The sequence below is a fragment of the Lepisosteus oculatus genome, chromosome 9, assembly GCF_040954835.1.
Source record: "Lepisosteus oculatus isolate fLepOcu1 chromosome 9, fLepOcu1.hap2, whole genome shotgun sequence".
Classification (NCBI taxonomy): domain Eukaryota; kingdom Metazoa; phylum Chordata; class Actinopteri; order Semionotiformes; family Lepisosteidae; genus Lepisosteus; species Lepisosteus oculatus.
The window spans coordinates 24,180,285-24,188,133 of record NC_090704.1 but is presented as its reverse complement, the minus strand read 5'-3'; the positions used below and the strand labels follow the sequence as shown (position 1 = coordinate 24,188,133).

Genomic DNA, 7,849 nt, shown 5'->3' with positions numbered 1-7,849 from the left:
ATGCTGGAAGGTTTAATAGAATTAAGATATTCTTACCAGATCGAAACACCAGCATGGCACTGTAACCTTATTCTTTATAGAAATGTGACCATAAACTCTCTCTTTTAAACTGTACAGGCCTATTACAAAGCCAGTCAAAGTGGACAGCTCCACAGAGTAAACAGTCATAAAATCCAATGCTTCAAGTTGATCAATAATGTAGTAACTGTACTGTATATGAAGATGTGGTGATTGTTTTTATTTAACCTTAACCACCTGTTCTGAAAAGCATAGGTTGTCTTGTGTTTTGGAATACGTAGTCTGTGGTGTTATTGATTTAGCTAGTAAAAATATATATTTAATATTCATCCATTGCGTGGTTTCTGTGTAAAGTGCTGTCAGCATTACACTATTAATTTATTACAAAACTGCTGTGAAAACAAACTGAATGATTATGTTTAAAAGACACTGGAGATCACTTGGATTTGCCATATTTTGAGAAAAGTGTAGCGTTGAAAGCTAATACACACGTGTAGTTGGATATACCTATCCATGGGTGTATACTGTTAACTCCAAGGAGTCGGATTTGAGTCATAAAATCAAAATACAGCATAACCATTCCATTATTAAACTGCGCGATGTCATTACTCCTGATAAACAAACCCTTTAGCCGCATCCACAGAAACATAAGTCGCAGATATGTGCCGAACAGGAATACTAGTATCAATATAATGTGCTTGATACGAACTGCCTAATGGGGCCACAGGAATAATTGAAGGCAGGTCAGATCCAGCACTTTTATTACAAACAAGCCTTTAAAGAAACACAAACAGAATGTACTTTTATGATTTGAAATAATTGTATATCGCCTCAGCAAAAATAATTTGACTTTTTTCCCCCCCTCCACTTTAGGCTTTGACTGTATAGGTTCAAAGTTGTTTCCTGACTTTTGGATCTTAAGCAACAGTGAGGGTCATATATTCAGTACTTCATTTAAAAAATGTTTTTTTAGATGCATGACTTTCTCATGATAAATATCCTTTCTAAATACATTTCACTTTTGCTATTAAGGTCAGTACTGAATAGTTTAAGAACAAGTAAAGGTTTATTCCATGCTGAAAAGAGAAGAAAAGAAACAAGAACTGACACCTGAAGAAGACTCTACAGCTGAAACATTGAGTTTCTTTTCTTCTCTTTTCAGCATGGAATAAACCTTTACTTGTTCCTTTGCAGCCTATGCGTGTTGACGCACTACCTACTTGAGCTACTGCAGAGTTTTCTTACATATTACTTACCACCATTTGCTTTGACTTGGAAAAACTATGCAGTATCTTTTGAAAAACAGCCCTTTGTCTATTTGTGCCAGCCACGTGTTACTGGCAGTCCTCAAATGTGTCAACTACTGTGAGGAAGGCCTTCCACACTCCAGGCCTGCTTGTGCACACAGCCCCGCCTCCTCTTCTCGTTTGACCGATCTCTCGGTTCGTGTCCGCGATGCAGTTCCAGTGCTGACCCCCACCCTTCGTCACACACCACTTGGAGTGGTCCACCATGATGCTGAAAGGCCTGGCCTCTGGCAGCTGCATAGTCTTCACGTTGTACACCTTGTGCGCCACAGAGCAATTTGACGGCAGAGGCTGATGAAGCTTCCCCCAGCTTTTGGCAAAGAAGTCGTCTCCTAAATAGTTAACCAGCAAACCTGAATAGAGATCTGAAATGGAACAGTGTCACAGGTTCCATGTTAGAATCTGTCCCAGGCACACTTCCTACCCAACCAAAAACAGGAAGTGCACTATAGTAGCTACCAAAACGTCAAACTGAAACTGAGAACAAGTGAATGTGTATTTCTCCCCCCTCTCAGGGGTGGATGCAATAAGAGGTTCCCTTTAATGAAATCATGGCATCAGTTTAGCATTCCTCACAGAGCAGTAACACTGAAACACAGGTAAAACATGAGGTTTTCTCTGCAAACATGTGGCTCAACAAGGTAAAAAAGTATTGATTTCTTGCCTCTTTATCTTCACAGACTGTAGTCTTGAGTTTACTGATGCGGTCCATTGGGAACAAGAACACTATTTTACTTGGCTTGGGCTTCCAGATTCTGCAACTTGCTTGGTACGGCTTTGGATCAGAACCCTGGTATGTGCCTTGTATTCTGTAGGAGTAGAAAACCCAGGAGCTTTTCCTAACAGACACTGTAGGTCACAGATCATCAAGTATAATTTGTGAACCTTTAATATCAGTCCTATTCTGAGTTATTTAAAATTATTAAGCAGGTACTGTCACTATTAAACCAAACATTTAATCTTATAAACCTGAAATACAGTCGCTGTTTTATGCATATTTCTAGTTTGATACTAGTTTTCCTTCTTGGTTTCTCCTCAGGATGATGTGGGCTGCTGGTGCAGTTGCAGCTATGCAGCTATACCTTCCCAGCAGTCAGTGCTCTTGTATCCAGGACAGCTGAAGCAGACCAGCAAGGTACCCAGGGCAAGAAAAAAGTCGCTTTGTACAGAAACTCAGCTGTTGGTTTCTGTCATCCATCTGAAAATGAAAGCACTATGTATTTCTTGTACTTGTAATCTTGCAACTTCTCTGTTATGCCACAAAGCTGTGTCGTGAAGTCAGACAGATCTATTCTTTCACCCATTTGGTTTGACAGTTCTGTTTGAAAAGCTCATAAATATCCAATGCTCCATCCACTAAGAGAGAGCTCAGTAGTCTTAAGTGTAATGGCTAGATTAGAGGGCATCCAGTATGGTTCTTGATTGTCAAAAGATTGGCCTGTGAAACTAATTAAATTAGCTTAAGCTAGTAATTAGTTGTTAATACAGTAACTAGGAGTTTTAGGGATCTAAAACCCAGAAATCTTTTTGGCCTTGAGAGCTGGAGCAGAAGATCTTGTCTTGATCGTTGCACTAGCTAATCTAATGTTTGTGCTGTGCTTGTGCGTTCTTAGCTCTCCCTGCTCATTAGAACTGGTGAGACAGTGAAGAGAAGCACAACATGTTTGCAGTCAGTCAGTGAGGTTAGGTGCAGTTTTAGTCAAGGGGCTGTTCCATGTCTTGTCCTGTGCTAAATGCCAGCATTGGGGGTTAAGACTTTTTAAAATAAACTAAAATGTACCCTACATGTTTGTCCTGTAAGTATCTTCATGTGATCCTGCTAGATTTCTGCTTACCTAAGTCTTCTTGTGAATGGTGTGTGGAAGGCTGACGGTCTCATTCTCTTATAGGTGTGGTTCAGGGGATGATCACTGGGATTCGAGGGCTGTGTAATGGCCTGGGACCGGCGCTGTACGGGTTAATTTTCTACATATTCCATGTGGAGCTTAATGAACTCCCAGTGAGTAACAGTGGCCTGGGAGCCGAGTCTGAATCATCACATCACTCTCAACACAATCATCAGGTAACATACAGTGTCCAGCTTCATGGAATTGTCATTGAAACTCGTCATTGAAATTGTCAGTCTCTCAGAATTATGCTCTGGAATGTGAAATGTAGTCAAAATGGTATGAGATGGTGAAACAAATATGAAACCAGACAGGTAGGATTTTGATGTTCAGTTTCTATGTAACCATAGTACTTGTCTCTATCTTATAAAAGGGAATATCATTCTTCGCAGGACATGTTACCTGTCATGCCAGTATCCCAGAGGAGTCTTTCATGACTTGCAGTACATTGTAAGAATGGTTAGGTTAACACACTTGGATGCAGATTTTGCTGTTGATCTTCAGATACTTTTAGTGAGGCACTAACATTTTTTTGCAGTTGATGTTGGCCAACTAATAGCTGGTATCAGGAGTTATAAATGTGATGTCTGTGGAGTGTATGGGTACAGGTCACACTCTCATGGTCCCCCTGTGCAGTCTTACCTAAACTGTGGTCAAGTGAGTAGCTGCGTTGGTATGTGTTAGCTGCAAGGAGACATGTATTGGTTAATCCCAGCCTGAAAAACAGGGGTAAATCCAACATTTCAGCTGCTGAGACGTCTTCAGGGGATATTTCATTTCACATAGCACATTGAATGTCTCAAGATTAAGATATATAATACCCCTAAAAATCCTGGGTTTGGCGGGCTTCATTCTGCACTTTTTAATTACCGTTCCTTTGTGATTTATTTCTGTCCACGCAGAGTTCAATAATCCCTGGTCCTCCGTTCCTGTTTGGGGCATGTGCTGTGCTGCTCGCCCTGCTGGTGGCGCTGTTCATCCCTGAGCACACTAACATGGCCCCGCGGAGCAGCACCTGGAAGAAGCATGCCACCCCCACAGCCCACAGCCACCCCCACAGCCCCCAGGCACCTGGGGAGGCCAAGGAGCCACTCTTACAAGACAGCAACGTATGACCGCTGTTGCTTCTCAGGCGGTTTCTAGATACATCATTCTGCCATTTTTTATTTATTTATGGAGATGCCAGGTAATGGAAATTCAACACGAGTGTTAAGAGTACCATTTTGTAATATATTTAAAAATTGTCCAAAGGCACTATTGCAATAGCTCTATTTATTGAATTCAATATAGTTAGAGAGGATTTTTTATACATGTTTGTCATAAATTCTACATCGGCATGGCTTACCCAGGGACTTGTGCCTTGTAGAACTGGAATGTTACTGAAGACAGTGTGTTTATCAGTCATCCTGCTTTGAAGAGGTGTGATAATATGGGTTGAAGTGCAATCGGTTCACTAGAGAACACTCAGCCCATTAAGAGCTTTACCTCTTTTTCTCTTTTGACCCAAGACAGACTTTATTCAGAGTCAGAATGATGTACAGAAAAAGTGGTGTGGCCTCTTAAGCTTGTACATGACAAGGCCTTAATAGATGCTCTTGGGTGCAAAAGCAACATGCAGTGGGTCAAGAACAGTTCATTCTTTTGCGGCTTTGTTATCATTGAAAAGTGAAAAGGACTTGGAACTTCGCTTGTTCTACACATCTTCATTTTTCTGTTCATATCAAGCAGTTGCAGCATGCAGTACTGTCTCAGTTTCTGACTACCTTCCCATTTTCACAGTTTCAGTTGCAAGTAAGCTTCTGCCCACCAAGAGGGTGGGGATTGCTGGGGGCTCATGTAGTTTGTGTCTCAAGAACCTTTATCTGAACATAGAGCTAGGCGTTGTGCAGCATCATGCAACTGTGAAGCTCAAGACAAAGTGCACAGGACCAAAAAATATGCTGTTCAAACTAGGGCATAGTAGTGACAAGATAATGACCTGGTGTGAATATGCCTTTTTTGAACTGTTATATTTATTAGAGGGCCTCAGAATATGAAATGAGTTTTGTGGCCTCAACTTGAAAGACGTGCATTTTTCTAAGTGGCCTTTTTCAGTAAGGATATTCGCAAGAACATGCTAATGTACCAAATAATAGAACATCAGATGTGAAATTCTCTGAAATTGTATATTTTTGTGTGCTCAATATATTTGAATGATTCCTTGAAAGATATTACTAGCGTGTAAAATATCGTAAGCTCAAATGTTTTTATTTTCCTTTCCGTTACGTACTGTGGTTATTACACTGCTTCACTGCCTTGTTTTTCTTTTAACCTTCAAGAAGATACTGTCATGGACACAGTTCTAAGTGTTGTAAATCTAAAAGAGGTAAAGTTCAATAAAGTGGATTATTTTAATGTATGCAAGATGTATTATTTCATCTTAGTGCTGTGTAACTCCCTTCCCTTCTCAACTTCAAAACATGCTCTGACTTTAGACATCTCAAAATATGATGCAGGATTCAACATTCGGATAATAACTGCTCCAGCAAGGTCTCCAGCTGTTGATTTAAGAATGCCTGGAAAATGTGTTGCATTGTGGTTCCTGATGACTAGAGTTGTGCACCTCAACCTTTTAAAAGTGTTCATATTTCTGTAATTGGGCCGAATATATAGTAGCTACAGGACTCTCACAACCTTAGTTGGGCTCATCACTACCAGAATGGATACTGTGATGGGCTCAGTGGAGTAGTGGCACCACCCCGCATAGCTTCAGGTCTGTGCAAGAACACTGCCTTGATGAACAGATGAAGAGTGATGTCTGTGAGCGAGGAAGGTTCTCTCAATCTGACCGGCACTCCTTTAGTCCACATCAACAACTGCAACCTGCTGCCTCTTTATGGAGAGTGTTAATATCCTACTATAATGAGAACAGTAAATACAGGTATACAAAATATAAGACATGGCAGACTAAAAGCAAGAGAAATTCAAAGCAGATTTTAATTAGATGGATTAAGCAGTTTGAAAGAGGCAATTTGGTGCTGCTTTTAATTACACTGGTACTGTGTATGATTAAAAAGGTTGTGGCTTTTCACAGCGTTGGATTGGTTTTCCTAGAGTCTCAAACTGCTGCTTTTCCCAGAACATAATCCAAATAGTACAAGAGTTCTTTCCTTCTACTGATATTCAGCAAATATAAAAGCACAGCAATAGCTGACTAAATAGAGTGGTTGTCTTCCCTTGTCCTGGAAGAACCCAAGGTCTTAATCACAGGTTAGCTGAGTTCTGCTGAATTCTATTTTTTTTGTGTCATATTTTTAAATTTGCTTTCAACTATTAATACCCAATAAGGAAGCTGTTTAGAAGCTGTATTAATTAGTAGTTAGAAGCTGTATTAATAAATAGTACAGTACTATTAAATTCATGTGAAGCTAAAACCATACTGCAATACTTAGAATATCTAAAAACTGCAGGATTCAGAATTCTAAAGCTCAAATTACACAGTGGAGTAAAAAGTAACATTATGTTACTATACCTTAGATTTCACACAATATTAACTTTGCTTGTATTTAACTGCAATGTCCAGCAAAATCAGTCTTGATACAAAAAATGAGTGTAAATGCTGGATGTTTTCAGCGTGGAAAAAATATTTGAATATTAATACTATGATGTGCATATTGGACAATTCTATTTTAGTAGTTAAACCTTTCAGCTTTTTGGAATATTTCATTTTTACGTGTATCGCTCAAAGGAGTCCAATGTTTAAATGTTGGAACTCAATATTTTATGAAGCACTACTGCTCAATATAGGTGTAGGTTTTCAAAAATGTAGATCAATATGGTGTATATAATATGTTTACATTTTTATTAAGTGTCAAAAATCCTTTTGGTAAATGTAACATCCCTCAGGCTACAAAGAAATTAGATATAATCACATATAGAAGCAGGATATGCACAGAGAAATAGAAAAGAACAACTTTGAAGTATCATCTGAAAGTTTATTTTACATACTGTGCAAAGAATTTGTAATCAGTTAACAGGAAAAAAAACATTTAAAAACATATAACTGTCTTTCTAAGGCATTTATTGCCTTAAAACAAATGACATTTTTGTGGCTTGATATAAAAGATTAAATAAAAATACATTACATAACATTGTCATCATTCTCTGTAAAAAATAGTTTCATAACTTTTTTTTTTACTTTAAATAGGCTAATAAAATAAATAATTTGTACACATGTACAGTACCAATCAGATGGGATAATTATGCATTTACAAAGTATGATGCAAAAGTTAAGGAAAAACCCTTATTGTACTGTAAAATCTGGTAAGGTTAACCAGAAATAGCCTGCTTTTGTCTATATTATGAATGAATTATGAGGCAAAACAATGGATTTTCATTCAGTAATATTCCTTCCACAACATGCTAAATGGAGCCATGCACCCTGTCTGAGTCCTGCATGGTTGACTTTTCTTGTATTGTGTATTGAGATGCAATAAAATGGTTAATTGTAGCCGTAGTGCAAGAAGATGTTTAGTGCTCCCACTGCTGGCAGAGAGAAGCAGAGATGGAGAGAAACTTGCTGCTACACTGGTAGAGAAACATACAGTACTTCCCCAAAATCAGAACAGCTATCAATCCTACTGGGGAATAAACCTCCAA

At 38.8% G+C, this 7,849-nt stretch overlaps 1 pseudogene; it reads left to right on the top strand.

The window, feature by feature from the left end:
* Nucleotides 1-1,996: 1,996 nt before the first annotated feature.
* Nucleotides 1,997-5,561, top strand: LOC138241141 (hippocampus abundant transcript 1 protein-like; annotated as a pseudogene).
* Nucleotides 5,562-7,849: the final 2,288 nt, after the last annotated feature.